This window comes from Ambystoma mexicanum, chromosome 6p, assembly GCF_040938575.1.
Source record: "Ambystoma mexicanum isolate Mex_15411 chromosome 6p, UKY_AmexF1_1, whole genome shotgun sequence".
In the NCBI taxonomy this organism is placed as follows: Eukaryota; Metazoa; Chordata; class Amphibia; order Caudata; family Ambystomatidae; genus Ambystoma; species Ambystoma mexicanum.
In genome coordinates, this window is record NC_090935.1 from 1,339,527,844 (window position 1) to 1,339,551,670 (window position 23,827).

A 23,827-nucleotide genomic window follows, 5' to 3' on the forward strand; every position below is an offset into this window, starting at 1 on the left:
CCCAAATAAAGTTGCTCTCCGTGTACCATAAAGTAAGGGGAATGTAATAACATTTAGCTCTTGAGGCTTGCCTACAGTAACCCGCCGGCAAAAAGCAAGGCGGGTCCATGCACCCATCTGCTTGTGACACTGTCACCCTGAAATGCATTGCTTTACTTCCGGGCAGCACAGGCCGGATGTCCTCATGACATAGACATCGAGGATGTTTGACTGTTGGCCTGCGCTGCCTTTAAAAATATTGCACAATGCATTGTTGGGCAGGGCTGCCGCAGGCCAGCAGAGTAGGCTTTCCACTTCCCCTGCTGTGCTGTTGGGTTGCTCTGTTCTTGACGGCAACCAAGAGCAGCTCTTCTCCTGCAGCCCAGGAATTCAGAGTCCTGTTTTTATTGGTAATGGTGATGGGATATGATTTCTTTGGTGCTATATTAGTTTCTTTTTGCATTGGTGGTTATTTCATCCTCTTATGTAGACATGTCACAATTTACCTTGTCTGCTATTTGTGACATTAGCATGGGTCAAAATGTCATGTTTGAAGCTAGTAACCAGTCATAAAGTGACTTAGTATCAATTTTCATTAGTCAGTGACTAGTGGCAAATGCACATTTTGTGCCATGACCTTGGTATTTTTATACAGAACTCTGGTACTTTAGTCCTGGAATGTAGGATTGGGACTAGCTCTTACATTGGTCTACTGTCTGAACCTATCTGATTGAGTTAACCTGAGACTTAACTTATTGGAGTTATAGCTATAATGTCTAAAGTCCAAAATGTTGTTAGTGGTGTAACACCTTTCCATCCTGTACTTTCGGGGCAGTTTCTCGGTCTTACTAGATGTCTAAGAATCTGCATTTAAAGGGTAGGAAGGAACCTTAATGCAAGTTAGAGGTCGAAGTGAACGGTGAAGCTTTATGCATATGAAATAAGGATAGGCGACCATTCTACATTTCATCAATAGTTTATTTGCATTAACTTTACAACCTAATGGTTTTGAGCAGAATTCTGCTGTAAAACTCCTCATTTGGCCATGCTATTTCTCCAAATATCCTTGAGGAGTAGCTCCCACAACATTGTGAGGGTGGAATTGTTTTGACTCGCTAGCTCAGGGCAGGTGTGCACTAGTTCAGTGTGTTATGTTAATCTGATATAAAAGCAGCATTGGTGCGCAGTATATATGGTCTCCAGGCGCTCTGGGTCATCTGAAAGTGGGGGCTGGGTAGATAGTTTGGGAGCAGGGGAAAACACAAGACTGCTTTCCTGACTTCTCGATGCTTGCAATTCAGAAGTGCCTAGTTGCTCTGTGCTGGTATGATTTCTAAATGGGCCGAGTCCTAATTCAGTAGTTGAAAATGCTATGTTTTTGGTGATGCATTTCCAGAAGCCCACACTCTGAATATTATTCCAGCACCACTGGGTTCAACCATGTTATCTTCCTAGGTTTGTGACCGAAATCCATCTTGTGTTCTTCCCTACGTCTCAACCATCAAAGGTTCCTGACATTGTCATGTTGAGTCTAAAAGGACTCTCTTTGTTTGTCTTAAGGACCATTGTTCTCACAGGAAAGTGATTCAATGTTAGAGTCTTGGAATACATTAAAGCAGAAATGGGAGGTAGATATAGGTTGTGTAATTAGTGATGATGCTTGGAAATGTGTGGCAGGTTGGGTATACTAGTAAGATGGATCTTGAGTTAAGACTTATACATCAGAAGATTTAGGCGAGATTATACTGGACTCCAGTGCGAATGTGTGATTTGGGACTGATTACTGAAGATTTTTGTTGGGGATGTGTGATAGAGAAGGGGACGTTGCTCCATATGTTGTGGCTTTGCCCAAGAGTGTTGCATTTTTGGAGAGAGGTGCTAGATAGATTGGGTGTTGTTTTGTCAATTTCGTTTCCAAGGGAGCCTTTTGAAGTTTTGTTACTGGCAAAAAGTGGCCGTTGTTTGAAGGCTCGTGTGTATGGACAATGGATAGATAAAATATTAGTAATAGCAGTTAAACAGATCATGAAGGTGTGGAAGTCCAGGAAAAAAAAAACATTGGATTATTGAATTATTGGATTAATGATGTGATTGTATTGTCTGAGCTTGAATTAGTTATGTTTAAGAAGCATGGTAAAGAGAATCACTATTGGTCCTTTTGGAAATCTTTCATTGACTTGTATCGATGTGAGGTACAAGATGAAGAACTTGATGGATGAGGCATTTTAGTTGCTTTTGTTTGTGTTTATTGTGATTTCTTGTTTTTATGTTATGGAAAGTAATGAAATTTGATGTACATATGTTGATTTTATATTGAGCCTTATTAACTCAATGCATACATTTAACTTTTGTTTATTGCTTGGTTTGATTGTTTATACTGTTTCTTAGATATAGCTGATGTACTGGGATATATCAGGAAGTTTGAAGATTTTGTTGTTCAAATTTTCTTGTGTTATTATTCCTCCATGTATGAATTTGTTTGAAAATAATAAATAAAGATGACAAACAAAGGAAAAGCCTTTTGGTCTGCAAGCTCGAATGTTGTGTCCTGTGTAAGTTTATTGCACAAGATGTGGGGTTTAGATACCCATTGACTCTCCAGCATAGAGTTCCTATTCTGAACCTGTGCCAGGCTATGATGTGATGTTCCTGTCGGTCTTCCTTACACATGTTTAGGAAAAAAAGTTCTTCATTGGCGGTTGAAGATGCATGGTTTAGTCGAAGTCCTTTAGAAGTCCTGGTGTTCTGTAGGTGCTGCTGCTTCAATGCGACCCTACAAGTCACACTAGCCTTTCTCACACTAGCAGTATTCCTAGTTTACAAACCCAGGACCGCTCCATCCCCTACCATTGACTACACTCACCTTCAACTCCTGGCCCTCACCCCCACCATGACACAGACACAACCCCAACCATCGACGAGTCATAATGACCAAATCGAAGAACACCAACAGTCCTGCTCATTCGAGTCCAAACCGTGTAACACCACATCTAGAAATGATAGACTCCGAGCCAGACTTGCTAAACTATATGAACTGCGCGCTAGAACGCTGACCTGTTCCAACCGTAGCAAGCCTTCACCTAATAGGAGTACAGAAAAACCACACAGCCCAAACCTGAAGACACAGAATGTGCGCATGCACACCTCTGTCACGACCCAAGAAAAGTTATGCACACCTCCATCGACCACCCCCCACCTAAAAGGTGATTTAATTTAAGCTAGATATATGATTGCTCATGCCATTGAGATTGCTGATCTCATCCAGACCGAAAACCTTGACTTCTTTGCCATTACGGAATCCTGGCTTCATGCCGCTGCAGGGCCTGCCATCATGCTACCGATCCCTAATGGTTACACCATTTTAAGATCAGACAGAAGCAAAGCCCATGGAGGCGGCATAGCCTTTATTGTCAAATCTAACTTATCTACCAGGCTAGTTCCATCTAACGATACTAAATCCTGTGAAAGCCTTACAGCTAAATTAGTTAACAACTCTCAAACCCTCACCATCCACCTGATTTATAGACCTTCAGGCCCTATTGGTACCTTCGAGGAGGACATCTCCACCACTCTATCTCATAATCTGAAGAAAATAAAAGCACCCTGCGGGATATATCTACCCTCTACAAAAAGGAAATGCTGTCGGCTAAACGGGAAGCCTTCAACGCTAGAATAGCCCAAGCCAACTCTAGCATAAAGGAACGCTTCATCATCCTAAAGAAAATAGAATCTCCCATTCCAGTGCCTGACAACTGTGTCAAAGATAAACTATGGTGCACCAATATTCAGCAAGCCCTAGCTAACAAAGTGACAAATCTCCAATCCAAAATTGCCAAGAAAAAATCCTCACTTAGCCTGGATACTAAGCCCAAAATAACTATCACCCCTCCTAAAAATAACACTGACACCCCTTGCTTCAAGTTCTACAAAGTATCTATTATTGAGACTGAAAAATCATACTGTCACTCAAACCATCAAATTGCCAGGGGGACCAATGTCCAGCCCAACTGATAAAGGACGCATCCAGAGACCTGGCTCCCTTTATCACAAAACTCATTAACGCCTCATTCGCAACAGGGTCTATACCAACTAACCTAAAAGAATCTTGGGTACTCCCACTGCTTAAAAAGAAAAGCTAGACCCAGCCATACCCACGAATTACCGCCCAATCACTACTGTGCCATTCCTCCTAAAAATCATAGATAAAGTGGCGTATTCACAAATACAGAAACGCCTCAAAACCAACAATTTAGTAGGAGTACAGCGGTCTGGCTTCCGTCCTCGGCACAGGACCGAAACAGCCCTCTTAGACCTAGAGGCGCAAATGGATGAGCTAAGGGATCAAGGAAAACCAGCCCGACTCCTTCTGGACTTATCAGCTGCATTTGACCTTGTTGACCAAAAGGTCCTTTGTAGGCATTTGGATATGGCTGCACACTTCTCTGAAGAGGCAACCGATTGGGTCCAATCTTTCCTCAATAATAGGACCATGAGAGTCTTCTCCACCACTGCGGCAGCAGACTCCATCCACATCACATGTGGCGTGCCCCAGGGATCTTGCGTTTCTCCTACACTCTACAACATCTTCATGAAGCCCCTTTTCGATGATCTGGACCTTCTTGGTATCACCTACACTAATTATGCAGATGATACTCTGATTCTCCTACCACTTACTGGTGATTACGACAAGGATTTGGCCTTGATGAACAGGGTATATCTCATTATCCAGGCATGGATGGCCACTCACGGACTATGCCTGAATGATGACAAAACTGAAATCATTATCCTTGGCACACCCTCCACCCTCAGAAAATTGGGCCCGAACTACTACTCTTTTAACATTGATAATAACCAAATCCCAACTGCTCACGTGGTAAAAACTCTGGGTTCTTACCTGGACTCTACCCTCTCTTTCAACAAGCAGGTCAACGCAATGGCTTCTGCCACCGCCTACACCTGTAAATTGATAAGAGCAGGCAAACCCTTCCTATCCAACAACAGTTGCATCACACTTGCGAGAGCGCTCGTGTTATCGAAGTTGGACTATTGCAACTCGCTCTACATTGGGGCCAATAAGGAAGTTATCAAAAGAAATCAAATCTTGCAGAACGCGCTTAGAGCAGCACTAGGTATTTCCAGGAGAGCCCACATCACTGAATTTAGAAGAGCCAATAACTGGCTTTCAACTCAGGAGAAAATCCAGCTAAATGTAGCCTCCCTTGTTTACAAATGTCTAAACAATGCCGCACCACGTTACATATTACGAGATTCATGAAAATAAAACCAACAAGACTCACCAGATCCGGTAACTCTAACAACATTTCTACAGCTAGATTTAAACTGTCCAGAGTCAGTGGCTGTAGCTTTCAGGGCAAAGCAGCTCAACTTTGGAACTCCCTACCATCCACCCTCCGGACAGATCAACCATACCACACGTTCCGACATAACCTCACAAGGTGGATCAAAGACGCTGACAAATAACAGACCACCTATTGCCTGGATCTATCCCGCATGTCCCTCCATCTTTGTATTTTTGCACATACCTACTTCCTAGCAGTTACTGCCTGTCTGAGTAGGACTGTAAATACGTGTACCATTATTCTTGCCTTTTTTGTATATTCTGTGTATATTTCTTGTTCTTTTATCTGCCATGTGTTTCTGTAACTAAGCTGTAAGTTGTTTTATGAAATGCGCCCGGGTACCACTGGGTCTGGTGCGCAATACAAGTAATAAAACAAACAATGTCCTCTCACCGGCCATCTTTTGATTGCTTTAAAAGTCTTTCAAAAACTTAACTATTGTAGGAGAAATGTTTGTATTAGAATAAACCTTCAGTTATGTACTTTTTGATAAATAAGTTCTCTTGCCTCCACCACATATTCCTCAATTACCCTTCCATCCTACCCCTCTGTGATTGCTTGTCATATATGGTAGTCCTACCATTCCTCTGCTCCACGTGCAGGGCATTTGGTGGCACTGAGGTAATGGGACTTGTGAAATTTCCCATTATAAATATGTGATGTTGTCTGGTGCCAACGACCCAAAGTTATCCCTGGTGGCTTTTGAAACCTTTCCAAAGCCAGTCTATGCCAGGGGTGTAATTTCACCAGATGGGGAATTTGTTGGAGGAAGGACTCTTCCATCAGGAAGAACATTAATGACTTGTTTTAATCGAATATGCTTGTGTTCCCTTCTTTCACAGTTGTGTTTGACCTATTACAATGTAGCTGTGGTGTACATTTATGAATTGTTGCTCATCTACCTAAAACTTTCATATTTTTGGATGACGCAGATGTGCCATCTTGTCCAAGGAAAAACGTGACTTATTTAGCAAATCAATTAAATTAAAAGTGGAACAGTTTCTGTTTACATTGGGAGTTACCACAACTTGCATATTTGAAATCTTCAGCTTGCTTCGTATAACCACTTGGCAAATGCATACAGTGCAGCTGTGGATGAGTTGGCTACTGTTTTGATATATATGTTTCCAATAGACCTAATTCCTGTACTTTTTATGATAGAAATCTTACGTCTGCAGTGGAATGAGCAAACGGGTTTTCGTCGATGAAGAGGATCCCTGCGGGTGACAATGCTGCAGCAAGTGTTGAAAGATTTTCGCTGAACTTGGTGAATATCCAGTGCAGAAATAAGGTAAACTAGCCTGAAGCAGTCTTCCTCTTTCTTAGTGTTGCTGTTTATTAAAGAAAACCTCTTGAATTGTGATGTTTTCTTTGTACGAGAAAGGGGTTGGCGTGTTTGAACATTTGCCTGTTTTGTTTACCATCTGTATGGCCCTTCAGATAAAGGGGCCATGCAAGACTGAATTCCTGGCATCCTTGTATTTCAGCAGCCATTGCACTTTAAAGTGGGAGAATCGCTTGCCTTTTTTTACACGTAGAAGTTAGGTCCAACTCAGTGTGGGTTTTCTTTTGTTACTCATTTGTCTTGTGACTACCATATGATTAAGAGGTCACTGGGACTTTAAAAGCTTATGGAACTACCATCTCAACATAATATTGCTAGTCCAATAAAAGGTATACAAATTTGAGTTTTGATTGATATTTCCTTTAAAATATTTGATGTGACAATGCTGGTCGCAGACGTATTGATTATAAAATCTTGCTGTGCCTGAAGGCTGGTGTTTGGTGCCTATTCTCACATACTTATTTCCTGTTTTCTGTCTGCGTTGGGGTCAGCCTGGTGCTTGCTCAAGACTGCATATGAATGGATCTTTCCTTACATGCTGGGGATTGTCTTGGGGGTTTTGGTAGTGTGATGACGCTGGTGGCCGATCACTGATCGTATTCCCATTGGAAGGATACTTGACTCTGTTCCCTTGCCTCGACTGGGCTTGCAATTTCTTACCGTTTTATAATCATCGGGAAGGGAGAGGGCAGACAGCAGAAGGCAGATAGTATATGGGTAATGTTTCTGGTCATGGCCTGGGAAAGTTGTCTTGGAATTATGTTAACTTGTCATTTTGGGACAACTATGGGGGCATGCTGTTCATCTAAACTGCAAACCCTCTTTGTATTTGTCCCAGAAAAGGACTATGTGGGATGCCATCATTTCAATGTGCTTTTGTTCTTTTTTTGACTAAGCTTCATGGACTGTGCTATTTTATAAACGTATTTCAATTTTCAAGCATTATCCATGCATGTAAAGAATTGTATCAGAACCATTAGCCCACTGATGGGCAGAAAAGCTACTTGCTGGGTGGTATTTGAGTGTCGAACATGTACTATATAATCCAAAAAAGGTAGCCGGCGCCCCTCTCTTGAAAGAACACAGCATGATAACCTGTTCAGTGGTTATTAACCACTTTGAGAGTTCACAGCCATCTGATTTTTGCTCACTGTACCTTTCACAGATGGGAAATAACCATTTGCATACCAGTCTTTGTCATGCCCACGTGGGCAGTCCAGCACCGAAATTGTATGGCAATTCCCTTCTGAGCAAGAGTACCAACAGCAACCCCATACACGTGTTTCAGCCTTGTTGGGCCTCATCAGTGAGGTGGAGCTATGCCTCTCTGAGCACAGTGAGCAGGGAGTCTACGTCTGCGTGTGCTGCAAACTCTCATCTCAGAACAGGTTATGGTGCCATGTTCTTTCTGGAGAGGAGTGCCTGCTACCTTTTTTGTACTATATAATCGCCTACCTGTAGTCTCCAGCAAAACTGTAACCTCTTCCTCAAATGCTTCTCACTCACTTCTCAAATTCACTTAGACGGGTACAACTGTTCAATTCTTGTTGTTCTAGCTTACTTTTGATTATTTCTTTTCTGTAAACCTTTGTGCATGGCCTTATTCAAGGAGGCTTAGCCTTGCCTTATGTCCATAAAGTCAAACAAATGAATGTGACGGATGTCCGTTTAACTGCATTTCTTGATTAGCTGTAAAAGATTTGTTTCTACTTGCAATAAGCACAACAAATGTGTTTGCTTATAAAAACACCGCTGCTATACAGAAATGGAATCTGTCTATGTGCCATGCGCAAAGGGTCGCACTGGCGGACTCCTGCACCGAAGTGTGGACGGCCCTCTCCCAGTCTCTATCGCCCGTGACCATAACGGCTACGCGGCACCCTCCGCCCCCACTTACCCACTGCTTCCCTGCGCGCCCTAGATAGCACGACCCCGGGGCACAACACTGCGTGTTTTTGTGCGCGACCTTTTGTGCCCCCGGGCTTCTAGGCCGCGCATACCCAGACATTAATTCGGGTTGACCATGTTAATTTCGACATCTAGAGGCGCAAAGGTGCAAAGCGACCGTTAAACCTGGCCTGGCTGCTGGCCAGAGGCTCAGCAGGCATACTCGCACAAATAGTGACAGCTGTAGAAAAACATTCCAAACTCACATAATGCCGGAAGCCCTCAGGGCTGGAAACTCTGCACGTTCCAACTGAAGGTTAAAAGGAAAGTATTTCCTGCTGAACTTTATCCTAACATGACCCGACTTCCCTCTGAGGGTTGCTGTGTACCATTGGATGCGTAAGAAAACCTAATGCATTTTCCAGGCACTAACCGCTTTGTGACATGTCAGAACATGGCCCTCTGCGTTTCCGACTTTGCATGCACCACTGTTTAAAAGACGTCAGCTCAGATGCCGTACTACTTCAGCCACCTTAAATGTTTTTATTACTTGCAACCTGGTGCTGCGAGAGTTATGTATAGGCCTTATTAAACAGCAAATGGATGCGTTCAAGATTTGGCCCTGTAAGATTAAATGAAACACCGTAAATAAGGATGGGTACTGTAGGTAAATAAAATTGTTAGGCCGTATGTATTGAAGTCCTCCCTTTAACACAAGCCTTGTAAGTATATTTTAAGCAGGCTAATGTGACTGGCATCTTGGATGCCGCTCCAGGGTGGAAGTTATTATGCAAGTACTCTCCTTCCTCAAGCTAGGCCTATTTTTTTCCAAAAGAAAATAGTCTGCTGACCATTTACCATGGCATAATTGTGCTGTGCCTTCTGCCGCTGCTTCCTTTGATTCTTTCGTCCGACGACTAAAATATAGGCCATCTGTGGCGCAGATATTTTCATGTTGCACATGGGCTGCAGTGGAAAAGCATAGCTGCAGAATGTTTCTTGTCCCGTGAACGGATTGTATGAGCGAGTGGATCTTGATTTTTTTTTTCTGTCTGTATTTCATGAAAATATTTGGGGGGGGTGATCAGTGGGCTGCTGTGCTATTAAAAACTGACAATTTTATAACCCAAAGTGTATCAATTTTGCTAACTTGAAATTATGCCGAAAATGAACACTGGACTCGTTTAATGGTGAGGTTGGTTCATCAAATATTTAATAGGAGCAACGCAGAATGAAAACAGACAAGAACATAACCCATGCAATCCATGTCCGCCCTCCAAATTTCACTAGTCTTTATACGCTCTCCAGTACATTGGTCTCATGCAACAAATGGAAGATTTCATGACCTCACCAGAGTGGATTTCAGTCTTCCCCAATTAACACAATAGCTGACTCTGTATAGCCAGGCAAACTAATGCAGTCATGCCTAAATTTCAGTGCGCTCTGATATACTTCCGGCAGTGCAATAATGTCCCTAAATAGAATTTTGATGGGTCATCAGTTTACAAACTGGGAAGTAAATACTTAAACAAAAAAAAAAACATTTTAAAATTCTTTTTATTAACATTTTCAACCAAACATACACCATGCGGCTACTCTGCAACCTGCTGGCAGCTGCGCACATTTCAAACCCAGACTGATGGGCAAATGATTAAGTCCCAATGTTCACAATACAATAAATGTCTCTATGCATAGTGTATCTGTTCTCTTTCCTGTGGGCTAGTGCCTGGTGTACCTTACAGGTCAATCTGACCTATGTTTACCCGCTTCCGTGCAGCCGGGCTAAACTGCCCAAACTTCAGAATGTTCAACCAACAAAACAAATGCATGGCAAACCCTCCTGCTGCCTGCCTTCCCCCATTCTCGCCACCCCCCCACCGAATGCCTGCTGATTCATACAACCCTACCCCTCAAACTCTCGACTTTGCAGCCCAAGTTTCACAGTGGCACATCAGAGGGCACAAAGATCTGCTGCATCAGTGCATTCCATGCTGCAACATCAGTGCTGGCTTCCCTCAGGCCCCTATACACCGCCCTATGCCACACAACCGTTTCTGCCTCTGCCCACTTCGGAAGGTCACCCCACCATGTCTCTATATGGGGATCCCCCTGTGTGTGTCTTCCAGGCCAGTTCTGTTCTGTGCTTTGTGAGGACCCAGATGAGGTATTTCATCTTTGCTTTATGCATTACTCCGTGCCGCATCTGCAACAGCCCCAGCAAACATGCCTCCAGTGGTCACTCATGCATTGTTATTCCGCCCTTATTGGCTTTATATGCACTATCCTGCCAGAACACCCTGATTACTGGGCATGACCAGAACATATGTATCATAGCTGCCGACGTGTCTATGCATCTTGGGCAGGTCTGCTCTCCCGGGAAATGTGAAATGGCCCTTGGGGTTAGGTAAGCCCTGTGTGTAATGAATAGCTGCAGCTGTTTGACTCTAGCATTTCTGGACACTTTGCACGCATACAGCAGTACCCTAGCCCATTCCCCATCCGTGAAGGCCTATTTCTTCCTCCAATTTGACCTGAATTTTAGACCTGTCCCACAGAGTGAGTCTTTTATCAAGTCGTAAAGTCTAGGAATGACGTGGCCTCCCTCCGTCAGGTCATATAGGGTGTCCAGTGTATTATCCCCTGAAATGGTGTCCAGCATATTATCCCCTGAAATCCCTCTATGATGTCCGGCCATCTGGTCACGATTGGCCTAATCACCCTGTTGTATGTTAAGAATTTCCCTTGTGGTATGCCATAAGTCTCAGTCAGATCAGGGAAGCCCGCCATGACCCTCTCTCTGCATAGGTCCCCTAGGGTAATGACTTAATTCCTCTCCCAGTACTGTCTACTGTTGTGGACTACCTCTCTGCTCGCTCCACTGATTGCCGCCAAGGAAGTATTGACAGAGTACAGATCTCGCTTGTCCTCCAGTTTCCACAATCTGTCCCACTGTTTCCTGGCCAGCAGGACCAGTGCCGATGTTCCCAGCCGACCAGTCCCAGTTACCCAAAGCACCCCTCTAAGGACAAACGGCATACCTTCCCTGAAGCAGCTCTGCGTCTATGGAAACCTTGTCAGCCAGCCAGGTCACTACGAACTGCAGTTGTCTGGCCAGATAGTATGCCTCAAAGTGTGGCAGATTCATGCCCTCTTCCTTATGATCCCTCCTGAGGGCCCTTAGCGATATCCGACACCTTTCATCTCCCCAGATGAATTCCCTCACTGCTGAGTCAAGCTTACGGAAAAACAGTCACGGAATTTCAAACGATATATTCACAAAGTAATATAGCAAACGCAGTAACGCAACTATTTTGAGCAGCGCCGTGCGACTCATCGTGGGTAGCGGGAGCTTCCTCCAGAACCCCATCGATGTCTCGATGCCTCGGAGGGCCCTCAGTGTATTAGTTTTGTGTTCCTTCCCAAGGTCCCGATAAATATCCACTCCTAAGTATCCAAAGGAATCGCCCGCCCACTGGATCTCCAGGTTCGGTAGGTGCTGCCAGTCCAGCATCGCTAGACCTGCCAACGGAAACAGCTATGATTTTGTTCTCCTTATAGTTATGCCAGACAGCTGCTCAAAGCCGTCCCGTACTTCCAGCATGTAGTGTAGGTTGGTCTCCGGGTCCTGCATGTAAAGCAGCATGTCACATGCATACAGGGAAGCTACATGCTAATTCCCCTCGCTCAGTATGCCTGTGTCTCTAAAATCTGCTCTAAGAAAGACTGCTAGCGGCTCAGGCGTCATTATGAACAGCATGGGGGGGGGGGAAGCAGGCACCCCTGTCTGGTCCCCTTGACCAATTCCCATGCCTCTGAGATCCCTCCCAGTTTTTACTTGTCCCAGTGGCTTCTCATACAGTAAGTGTACCCATCATGCAAACCGTGGCCCTACCCCAAAGCGAAATAGCGCAGCATGCAACCAGTCCCGTCTTACTGAGTCAAACACCTTTATAGCATCGAGCGAGGCCATCGCGTATTCCTCCTTCCTCTCCCTGGTCTTATCTGTTATGTGATGGAGCCGGCGCAGATTCCAGGACATGTTCCTCCCAGGGACGTACCAAGTCTGGTCAGGGTGCATCAGGGTGCCAGTTACGCTTCTCAGCCTGTTGGCCAACATGGCCGCCTGAAGTTTTCAACCCTGGTTGATCATTGAGAGCGGTCTATACGATCCGCACTCTAGCAGCTGTTTGTCTGGTTTCAGTATTGGCACTATTCGCGGAGTTTGGCCAGTAACTCACCCGCCTCCTATGCCTCCTCCAGCATCCGCAAGCGGGGCGGCGCAAGCCCTTACGTGAACTCCCTGTAGAATTCTGGTGGGAGTCCATCTGCACCTGGTATCTTGCCCGAGGGCAGCGTGCACACAGTGGCCTGCAGCTCTTCTACTGTAAACGGAGCGTCCAGAATCCCTGCCTGTTCCTGCTCCACGAGAGGCAAGTCGATCTCCATTCAAACCTTGGTCAAGTCACTGGCGTTGTCACTCTCTTCAGCGGCATATAGGCACTGATAATGCCGGCTAAAGACCTCATTGATCTCGCTTTGGGCTTTGCATACCTCCCTGCACTCGTCTTTTATAGAGCATATCATGTGTTTTTTCTCCTCTGTACGACACAGCAAGGCAAGCAACATTCTTGGTTTATCTCCGGTCTCATGGAGTCTCTCCACATATCTGTCATGCTTGCCCAAATGCTCCCAGGCCACCATGCAATCCTACCTGAACTCAAGCAACTTCTTCTCGCACTCAGCTGTTTGTTCCCCCTTCCCCCAGCGCCTCCATTTGCGCCTCCACGCTAGCAATATCCTGCAGCAGACCCTTCTGTATCCCCCCCATCCTCCCGATTGCTTCACCTCTCGCCACCACCTTGGACTTCCACAGGGTTCCCACACTCCCTTAATTGAGAGTAAAGAATGCGTCTATTGTATCCCCCATGTAGGCCCTAAATTGCTCATCTTGCAATGCCTCTACTCTAAGCCGCCATGTCAGGATAGGTGTAGTGCCCGCTATCCGTCACCCGAGAGGACCCTTGCTCTATAGTCGGCCGCAACAAATTCGCCCAGGGTGTCAGTGTCTGTAAACATGTAGTCAATGCGTGTATGCTCCCTGTGGTGACTAGAGTAGAACGAGTAGTCTTTCTTGTCTCCGTGCAACTTCCTCCAAATATCACCCATCCCCCAACTCCAGCAACAATGCCCCCAGCACCTTAGCCGGTGGGGGCTTGCTTTCCATGCCCCCCATCTGACCTGTCTAACACTGGATCCAAGGCACAGTTGAAGTCCCCTCTTCAGAGGCATAGGGCTTTGCTATATGGTGCCAGCCTGGGGCCTAAGAATCGGAAGAAACTGGCAGCATTGTGGGTGGGGTGCATATGAATTAATGATGCAGACTTCCCTTTGTTCCAAGAACTCATGTACTATGAACAGCCTACCCTCGCTATCACATTTGTTTTCCAATGGTCTAAAAGGTACAGAGGGAGACACCCATATCAGGGTACCCGAGGATATGACGAGTACGTTGACCCGTGCACTAGTCCTTCCATTTTTTGGCTATCGTGGCTTGTTGCAAGCGGGTCACGTGCACCCCTTTGTTCAGCAGATATGTATGTACTCTGTTCCGCTTGATATACCTATTAAGCCCTCGCACGTTCCAGGAGGCAATACTGATGTCACTCATCCCAGCGGTGCCCCCCCAATGCTCCCATCCAGGCATCTCACTTGCCCCTCAACATCGGCCTTCTATCTCATGTATCTGTTACATCCCAGAGTCCACAGATTTTGTCTACTCAAGCCTGAGCATAAATGGCAACATCAATTTGCAGGCTGCAGGACAGGTCAGCATGCAATTTAACTCGACGTATAATCCCCCCCCATAACTCCCAACATTTCCAACAAATGCCCAACAGCTTCTAGGCCATTCAGGCTCAGCTGCTTCTCACGCTTAACAAGTGTCACTCTCCCCACCCACCTATCTCTAATGCGGCTGAGAGGTGCCCCTACCAGGCACCCCAAGAACAAAATAAGTCAACTAGCTAGGGCAAAAGTCCTGCCCGTAGGCTACCCTATAGTGACCCTCAGAGGCAGCGTGCGACTGTCCTTCTCCTCCAATGAGGCTCTCCGTCTCATGCAAACTGTACATATTCACCTCTCCTGATGCTGGTGCCTGGAGCCAGGCGTGGTCGTCTCTGTAGTTCATCGCTGGTCCACAGCTTGCTCCCTCCCGGGTGCGGAGCGCCAATTGTGTCCATTCACACCTGCACCCCTTCCGTGTTGCCAAAGAAATGGGAGACCCCGTTATGCAGTACCTTTTAATTTGGCTGGGTAAATCAGCATATACTTCAAGCCTGCTTGTCACAGTCTCACCTTCGTTGGTCCAAAAGCTGCTCTCTGTCTCTGCACCTTCAGGGTGTATTTCGGGTACACCACAATCTTGGCGGACCCCCTTTTGATGATCCCTCCTTGTCTGGAGAAAGCCAGTATGACTTCTTTGTCTCCATAGTTTAGGAGCTCCGCAATTAATGGTCTCGGCGGTGCACCAGCAGGGGGCCTTCTAGTCGGGGACCTGTGTGCTCGCTCCACTGTGAACCCCTGCAACAGGTCTCCCGCTCCAATCTCATGCAGCAACATATTTTCAAAATACATTGTGGGATCCATGCCTTCCGTCCCCTCCGGCAGGCTCAATATTCTAATGTTTCGCCAAGCCCACCCTTCAGCGTTCTCCACTCTGCTCTCCAGGGTAGCCAACTTTAGCTTCAGCTCCTGCACCTCGGACAATGCCCCAGTAATGTTCTGCCTGTTATATTCGGCCTGCATTTCCACCGACTGCACTCTGCCCGCTAGTGCCCGGACGTCCTGCCGCAGTAGCCCTACATCTATCCTGACTTCGTCAATGCCCCTCTCCAAGGGCGACTGCAATGTTGCAATGGCTTTCAGGATCAAGTTCTCCTCTGCTTTGGCTTCTGGCTGCATGATGCAGCCATATGTCTGGGTGTCTCCACTGCTCCTTTCCTTGCTTGCAAACGCCTCCATCTTGGTTTCTTTAGATTTGCCCTTACCATGTCGGTCAGGCATGTTTCCAACATATTTTCATTCGGGTCGCTGCTCCGACTGACCGGCTTGCACCCTGTTTCTGTCCTGAGGACTGGCTATATCGCAGCACTGGCCCAGGTTTCTCCTTCCCTCGACAATCCGTGGGCCCAGCACTGGCGACTGCGCTCGCCGGTGTGCTCCTAGGGGGTAGTAGCAATGCACAGCCCTCGGGGTTAATCCACCCATGCTGAGCAGCCTCTGCCCATTCAGTCGTGCTCTCGCTTCAGCAGGGCCCCAGGGCCACAGTGATATCCAGCAGGTAGCTCAACAAGTTGTGTGGCTCTGTTCCTCTCCACGAGCGCTTCAATGAGGTCTGAAGGTTCTCCCAAGGGTCTGTTCCCTCCACTGGCCACTCTCTTCCATTCTTGTCCACGGGGATGGTTCGCTGCGCACAGCGTATCAGCAGGCAGTTACAGGCACCCAGTGCGCACCCAGCCTCATCGGTGCTCGCATGGGTCATGCACTATTGTGGTTGTACCTGCTGTGGACGGCACACGCCCAGTCGCCTCAGTGGGTGGCTCCCTACTCAAAACACTGTTGGGCGGCGGCCTTCAGTGTGGCGCCTTCCAATTCGTTGGCGTTGGTTCCTTGCGCACACTTCGGTAGCTGCAGGGGGCAGAGGCGTCCCTCTGCTTGTACTCCACCGTTCTCCGCCTGCCCGATGCTGCCGGGCATCTCTCCCACGCCTCACTGGCACTCGCCCAGCGTCCCACCCCTCAAGTGTGCCTGGAAGCAGGGGGTCTTCAGGGTAGCCAATTCTTCCCGCTCAGCAGGTGTAGTAGGGCTTCACACGGCTGGTCTCAATGCGGTGGCTGCCATCCCATCCTCCACAGCCAGCTACTCACTATGCACCTTTCCAGCACCGTGTGGGAATTTTTCACTGGTATCTGGCATCTAATACAAGCAGGTGCATGCATATCTTTGAATGGATCAGTCAGGAGACCGTAAGCTCAGCGTCCTCACAGCATGGCCGCCAGCAACGCCCCCAGCAGTGAAGTAAATACATGTAGTTGCCACGTTACCTTTCCCCATTCGTCTTGCAGGCACACACTTTTCAAAATGGATTCTTTTTTCAGCTGCACTGGGCCTAATACTACTGTGAATGGCTTGTCTTTCTCAAATCAAAATACACCTTCACATTTGCATTAAATTCACTTGCAATTACATTTCCCATTGTCTTTAAGCATACATTTGCAATTTCTTTTTGACAGACACCCCTTTTAAGGCTGATCGGCGAGCCACGTACTGCTATATGTTCTGAATAATCTGCTCCAAGTAGCATGCAGTTCACTGAGGGATGAATCTTGGCTTTGCAATTGGTCCTTACCACCTTATAGATAGTGGAGCAAATGCTGCTGCTTGAGGTGTTTTGGGTGCCTAATCCGGTATAGGGTAGGTGTAGTAAGTTAGAATCCAGAGACAGCCAAGATGGCATTTTGCATGATTGGTCTTTTTATTCAAAAATTCTTTCTGTCCCTAACCATCTAGGTTCAGTCCTAAAGGAAAGCAAGCTGTCGAGATTGCTTGTCAGGATGTCCAATAGCATGGTATGTCTATCGTCCAGAACCTAACCTATGGATTTCTGTTCCTAACACTAAATTATAAAAACCAACAAAGCAATGATTTCTTCCCCCACAGATTGAACTTGGCTTCTGACCCCCTGTTTTGCTTTTTCTTCAAAGAGGGGTCATTGGCTTTATTCAGTCAACACAATTGTCTCACCTCCCCGTGCTGCATAGAGAGTTCTCTTTAATGTTGGTGTCATTTCTTGCCTCTTGCTTTCATCTCTGGCTTATGCTAAGTACCAGTTCCTTCTGATACCCCTTTGTCTTGATAAATATGGTTGCTGGTTGTCTCTGGGGGTGTGTGTTTGACAGACTTTCAAAGTGCCCTCTCCACACTTGTCGGTGGTTGCCATGGCTGGGTCTCTGGTTTGCCTCCCCATGTTGAGGGCTTTCTCTACGGCCCACCTTGAGTTTCTTTTGTCCCAGCTTTGGACTCGTTTGCTATTACCCCAGCCTTGGGGTTGTCTTCCGTTCACCGACCTCTAAACCCCCACCCGCCTTTGGGGGGCATTTTGGCTTTCACAGTGGCTTGGGGTTGTTTTGGCATCACCCGGTCTCGGGGTTGTTCATCTGACCCCCTCTTGGAGTCTGCTGCCGCTTCAAGGTCTTTTCACTCTCAACATGTCTTGGGGTTGTTCATCTCACCTCGCAGGGTCTGCTTCTCACCCTGCTTTGTAGTCCTAGCTCGTCTGCTAACCCTTTTATCATACTGGTAACTCATTTCCTTTGTATGGCACTCTGTTGTTTCCCAGTTAGTTTTGCACGTTATAAATCCCCTATAGACATGCATTCAAGGTAGCCCCAGTGTAACAGAGGTTTGAAAGCCCTTGCCGTTTGTGTCACAAACACCCACTCCTTGCTGCATGGCTGTGTAGTGAACAAATTCATCTGCAGTTTTCTGCCATGCACCAATGCTGCTGTTTATTTAGTTACACTTGAGATTGTACAGAAACTGTGAACATTTGAGGCTGGGCTATACTTCAAAGCTTCCCCATATGTTACATTATATTCACTTAACAAGGTTTTGGTAATCATTTTCCTACAGGCACTCTGCTGCAACATGCTGACGTGCAAGACTGATTTGATTGTGTCTCACAAATCCAGGACAAGCTACAAAACTCTATAGTATGAAAATGTCATTACACAGTAGCACGCTTCTCCTTTTTAAAATGATTTATTTTTGCTACAAATCTGTTTGTATCCTGATTATTTTTTTTTACCCACCCAAGGAGGTCCTTGATGGATTTAAGGATTTATGAAGTCTGAGCTGACGATTCTCTTTCATGGCACACCTAGTGAAAGCAAACCCTTCCGTTAAAAATAAAATGTCCAGCAGGGATCGGCGCGTACCCATTTCAGGTTGTTTGGAATCAGGTTCCAAATTTGGCGTTTAAGCTATGTTATGTTGGATACTTTTTTTATTTTGCTTTAGATTATCTTTAGGTTTCGTCCCAGTGGTTATTCATCTTTACTCTATTGTTGCAAACCATAGTCTACCCCAACTGGAAATTGATCATTCCACTCAATCTAATGGCTTTGGTTACACATCCACAATAGTTGATGCTATTCTTTATTCTGCTGCAACTTCTGTTTGTGTTTGGCATTATTGATGCAGATTTCTGGTTTGACTAATATTTAAATCTACAATGCCCATGTATTTTAGGTTTTTAAGCATTTTGCTTTCCCATGTTATAAAGCATGTGTGCCTATTGCAAAATTAGGTTGAACCTGGTCTCTGTAAAATGAATTGCTGTTCTCCGTTAGAAATACTGCTGGATGTGCTTTACTCATGAATTGTTGCGATGCCCACGTGTGTGGATTTTTTTGATTGTCACCGGAGAATTTTTTTTTTTTTTGCATGCAATATTTTTGTTTTTAGTAAATGTTTTACACAAGGTTATGTTTATACCTATAATAACGACAGGACTTTTTTTTTTTTTAAAGATCTAGATCTATTGTTATCCAAAATATTTTGAAAGCCTGTTGAATAGCATGTTAGTTTATACACCCGTTTTACACCATCATCCTTACCCTGACGGTCACAGTTTTTTTTTTTTCTTTCAAAAAGCAACCTTTTTAAAATATCTCAATAGTCGTCCATTCATGGCTTGTTTCAACCAATCGTGGTGATTTTAGTCTGTAATCCAGACTAAAGCATTCCTTCGACCCATGACCTCTGAATTCTCCCAAAACAAATCCCTTCAGCTGTACCACCCTAGGCCACCTTTCAACACCAAAGCCATTTTAGCGCAACTTTACCTTTTGTGTGCCTCCAAATTGCACACCAGAAGCCTGCCTCTCAATACAGGAGCAAAGCACTTACATACACAAACAAGCTGTTGTACCTGCGAGGAAGCACTGTCGAGAATATTGGACAGAGAATGGTATGGAGAGTTACACAATATTCAGATTACCTCATTGACTACAACTGGTTTCCTAATAGGAACACCTGCTGCTAGGTCAAGACACAACTTCCTTTTGTTTTTGGTGTTATATGAATTGTACTATTAACGTGTTGATGCTCTTCCTCAGATTGTGTTATTAGGACTTCTGCTGCGCACCGCTGACATTTGCATGGTATCCAAGTGCTCTGGCAGATCTAAGGGTGGTGGGTTGGGATTAAGTTAGGTTGATGGGAGAGCTGGATATGCTAAATGTCTTTGCTGTTCTGTTGATGCCTGCAGACCTGAAGTAAGTTGTGCCCTGCATACATGTCTGTTTCTTGGTGTACTTTGTTGAGAGCATAGAGGCAAGCGTGCTCCCATAGGGGAGCCAGGCTTACCCATGATGCTAGGATGCATTGGTCAGGACTGTGATTAGTAACTTTATTGTAGCGGTGTAGCATTCAGTTGGTCTGCTAAGCGGCTTATTAAGTTGTGTGCAAGTGGCTTAGCTGTTATGTGTAGTGTGTGAGGTCACAGAAGTTAGTGCTGGGAGGCTAGTGGAGGGCCTGGCGAGCAAACGATCATCCTTCTGGTGTGGTCATGGTAACATCTCTGTAGTGGTGCCCTTCAGGTAAGTTAGTTGAGTGGTGTCCTGAGGCAACCAGAGTGGGCCGGTATCTCTGGCAGTGTGCAGGCGCTTAGCATTTATGAGAAAAGGGGTACACCGAGAGGAGCGGAAAACCTAAAGAGCATGCAGCAGTAGGTCCAGACGATGGGTCCTAATATTTCCCCTCGGGAGTTGAAGTGTTGGGATTCCAGAGAGTGCAGAGTCCTTCTGTCATCATTGGAAAAAACCCTGCATGCTATCGGGTCGAGCAGCAATATCTGGGAGTCAACCATGTAAATTAAATTGGGCACCCGACAGCAAAACCACTCTAGGCCTTTAATTACATCGAGTACCAGGGGGCAACATCTCAGCGGGACTCCAGGGAGGAAAACGCCCAAGGGGCAAAGTTACAGTAAGGCATATGGGATCAAAACCTGCTGGTGAGAGTCCACATGTTGCGCCTGTGAGCAATATAGTAAGCCAATAAGTCAAATTGTGAGCAGATTAGCAAAGGGCACAAGCAGTTAAACCGCACATAGCAAGATATGTAATTACCAAGCATGGCGTGACAAAGCATAACATGTTAGACGTTGTAGCATAGCATGAAAAGACAAAAAAAGGGAAAACTGCTTTCTCTCCTTCCAGCACTCCTACCACCGACCTATGCAGGCAGCTGCAATTTCAGTTTCTCACTTTTCCAGTGTCCATTTCTCGTCCTCTTATACATTGGGTACTGTGTACATGTATCTTGGCAGATAAGGGGAGGGAACAGTCTGGAGACGCCAATCATTAGCATAAGCAGAGAGATATGACCTTCAGGTCCAGAGAAAGCCTGCTTGAGAGAGAGCCCTAACGCTCGATTCACCTTACTTAGTATTTTGGTTGAGCATCAACTCAAATTTCACTCTAACTTGCTTAGTCCTGGCCCAGTGGCCGCTATAAACCTATAATTGGACCGTGAGTATATCACATTTCTTATGTGCTACACGATACGTTTATCTGACTTAAAATGGATTAAGAGGTTTTTTACTCTTGATGGGTAGTTCACTGTGATACTCGTTATGTCATCTGTGATCTCATAAGGGTGCCCCAGTTTCCAGTTACGTTGATCAGTGTGCTCTTGAACTCCCCCCGTGACGTGATGGGGAAGGATCAAAGCTAAGTACGGTTAGCCTTCAGCACTCGAGAGGGGGTTGTTGTATTAAAGCATCACCTTAACAACGGCTTTCTTAATGAATGTCAAGGGATTTGTTATGCTACATTTCACAGAACCTGGAATAGTAATGTGTTTTCTCTTTTTCATATCAACACAAATGTCCTATTCAATATTATCAGTTTCTAAGCTGCGTGCCATGGGATTTTTCTTGTCATGGGACGATGGCATATTTTGTGACAACTAGGAACCAGGAGGAGTATGCGTGTGTTTGTTAATTTTTAGCATACAGTTTGAAAATGTTTGTGATTTCCGCTACCCCCTTTTGTACTCGGGAGAAATTCTTGCTTTTTTTTACTGCAAGATTTTCGAGAACGAAATAGTTTTCCGGTTATTGCAAGAAATCACCGTTAGAAAAAAATAATACACTTTTCATGAACAAAATTCATGTGAACAGGTCATTTAAACATGCGAGAAGAGGGAATCGCGTCAATACTACCGCAAACCACCACTAACTTTAAATGTGGGGAGAGTATAAATAGCGGTTAGGCACATCTGCTCTGAAGGCAAATTGCCCCACGTGTCCCCCCCGCACCCTCCAATATTTCCACTCTTCAGCGCATAACACACTTCAAAAAGCAAACCATATTCTCACTTGAAGGTTCATTCTCGTGACTTGACCATTGAAATAAAATTCTCTCTTGCTCACCGCAAATTCTCAACCTTCCCATTGCTAAGTTTCAGCGTCCCCACATACATACTGAACCCAAATATCCCCTTTATGCCCCCAATATTTGTATGCAAATTGTAATTTTCCATTTTCGTGATAATCGCTTGCATCAGTGGGGAGAAAAAAAGGACATATTTTCATTTCAGAAAAGTCTCAGTTGCTGCAATGCTCCATGGGAAATATATGAAAGATTGTGGTACCAGAGCACCCAGCTCTTCGACTGAAAGGATTTTCACAAACCGCCAAAAAGTACATATTTGTGCTGCTTTTGAAAAAGCAAATCCATCCAGCTCTATAGGCTGTGTGCCTGTTCGATCAGTGCCCATTTTCCCTATAGGCAAAGTAATGCAAAACAGTTTCATAACTTTAACATCGTTGGACAAATGCATTGCACACTTTCCATTTTTGGGGGGCCTGGTCTTAGCGATCAATCGTTCTCAAAGTCAATGAATCTTGGGTTTCAACTTAAGTGTGCCTGTATCGCTGGTCCTGCAGTTTGAGAATGCTGCTGAGAGAATGCGCCACGATGGGAAGGGGGAAGGCCCAGGACGGCAGGGTAACGGATGGAAAAGGCTTTTTAGAAAGGGTCGTAATGCTTCTAAATAGAAACAAACGCCATTAAACAGTATAACTGGGCGGTCATATGTTCAGGAAGCCGCACAAATAAAACGGACTACTTTGTCACTGGACTACTAAAGTATCTACAGATATGGAAGTACAAACGGATGTCTTAACCAGTCTCTCTTTTTCGTAAATATATATTAAACATAGTTTGGAATTGTAAGGGTCCTTATCCTGCATGCAGAGTGGTCTTCGTTTCGGTCCCTTTAAATTCCTCCTCACTTTGTGGTGGGCCAACGTGAAGCTGTGAGCATTAGGGGCTAGCCCATAATTGGCTGGCGGGGGACTGGCCGAGAAGTCCTAGTTGACTGGGCTGCATATGCCAGTAGCAGCCCATGTTCAGTGAAGACGGCACTGGGTAACTGGATCTTTTAAACCGTGTGATGCACGTGCAGAGTGGCCTTGGTGGTGGCAAAGTCCCGGACTGCATTAGCTGTGCAGCCCGGTAAAGCAGAGCAGTGGTGGGGGATTGGCATGAGTCAGTCCCAGGCCATGTCTACCAGCAACAGCCCACGTGAAGCTGAGGGGTGGCGGTGCAAGCAGCAGTGCTCCCTTGACCACAGGGACCGCTATACTGAATGGTATGAGCCCTGGGCCACAGTGATGAAGTGTGCTGTGCTCGTGCTTATCCAGAGAGTGCTACGTTAAGAGGCAGGGTTTACCAGGTATGCAGCACTCCTAACGGGACACATTTGGGGGCTCCTCTAGCTCAGGGAACCAGGGTGCTGCCAGCACGGCCCTCCAGATCAGCGGCTTGGCCACTAACCGAGGCTGGCTTAGATATAGAGATAAATGTACTATATCAAAATAGGTGTACTACTTTTTAAAAATAGCCTACCTTTATTCGACTTGTAATATATTGCTAAATTAAGCGACCAGAAGCTTAGTGTAGTGGTCAGAGGCGTCTAGGGCACACTAGGATTGTAATGTCACCATGCTATTTGATTCCTCATCACCTCTTGGTTCTGTTTTGGTGTTTTCAGGCTTACACGTGGAACAAAATTGGACATGGACCACTGGCCCTCAAAGTTAGTGATGGGACAGAAGATGTAAAGCAAGTAACGTCAAGAAATCAAGTAATGTGCCAAATTTGGCATTGCCTGCAATTATTTTCCA

At 45.6% G+C, this 23,827-nt stretch overlaps 1 protein-coding gene across 2 annotated transcripts in view; it reads left to right on the forward strand.

Annotated features, from left to right (window-relative positions):
- The window catches only part of JAK2 (Janus kinase 2), a 1,999,562-nt gene that overhangs the window by 172,232 nt on the left and 1,803,503 nt on the right, over positions 1–23,827 (forward strand). For both annotated transcript variants that reach the window (XM_069626008.1, XM_069626007.1), the window contains exon 3: positions 6,501–6,630. The gene's annotated coding sequence lies outside the window, so the exon portion shown is untranslated. The remainder of the gene's footprint in view (positions 1–6,500; positions 6,631–23,827) is intronic.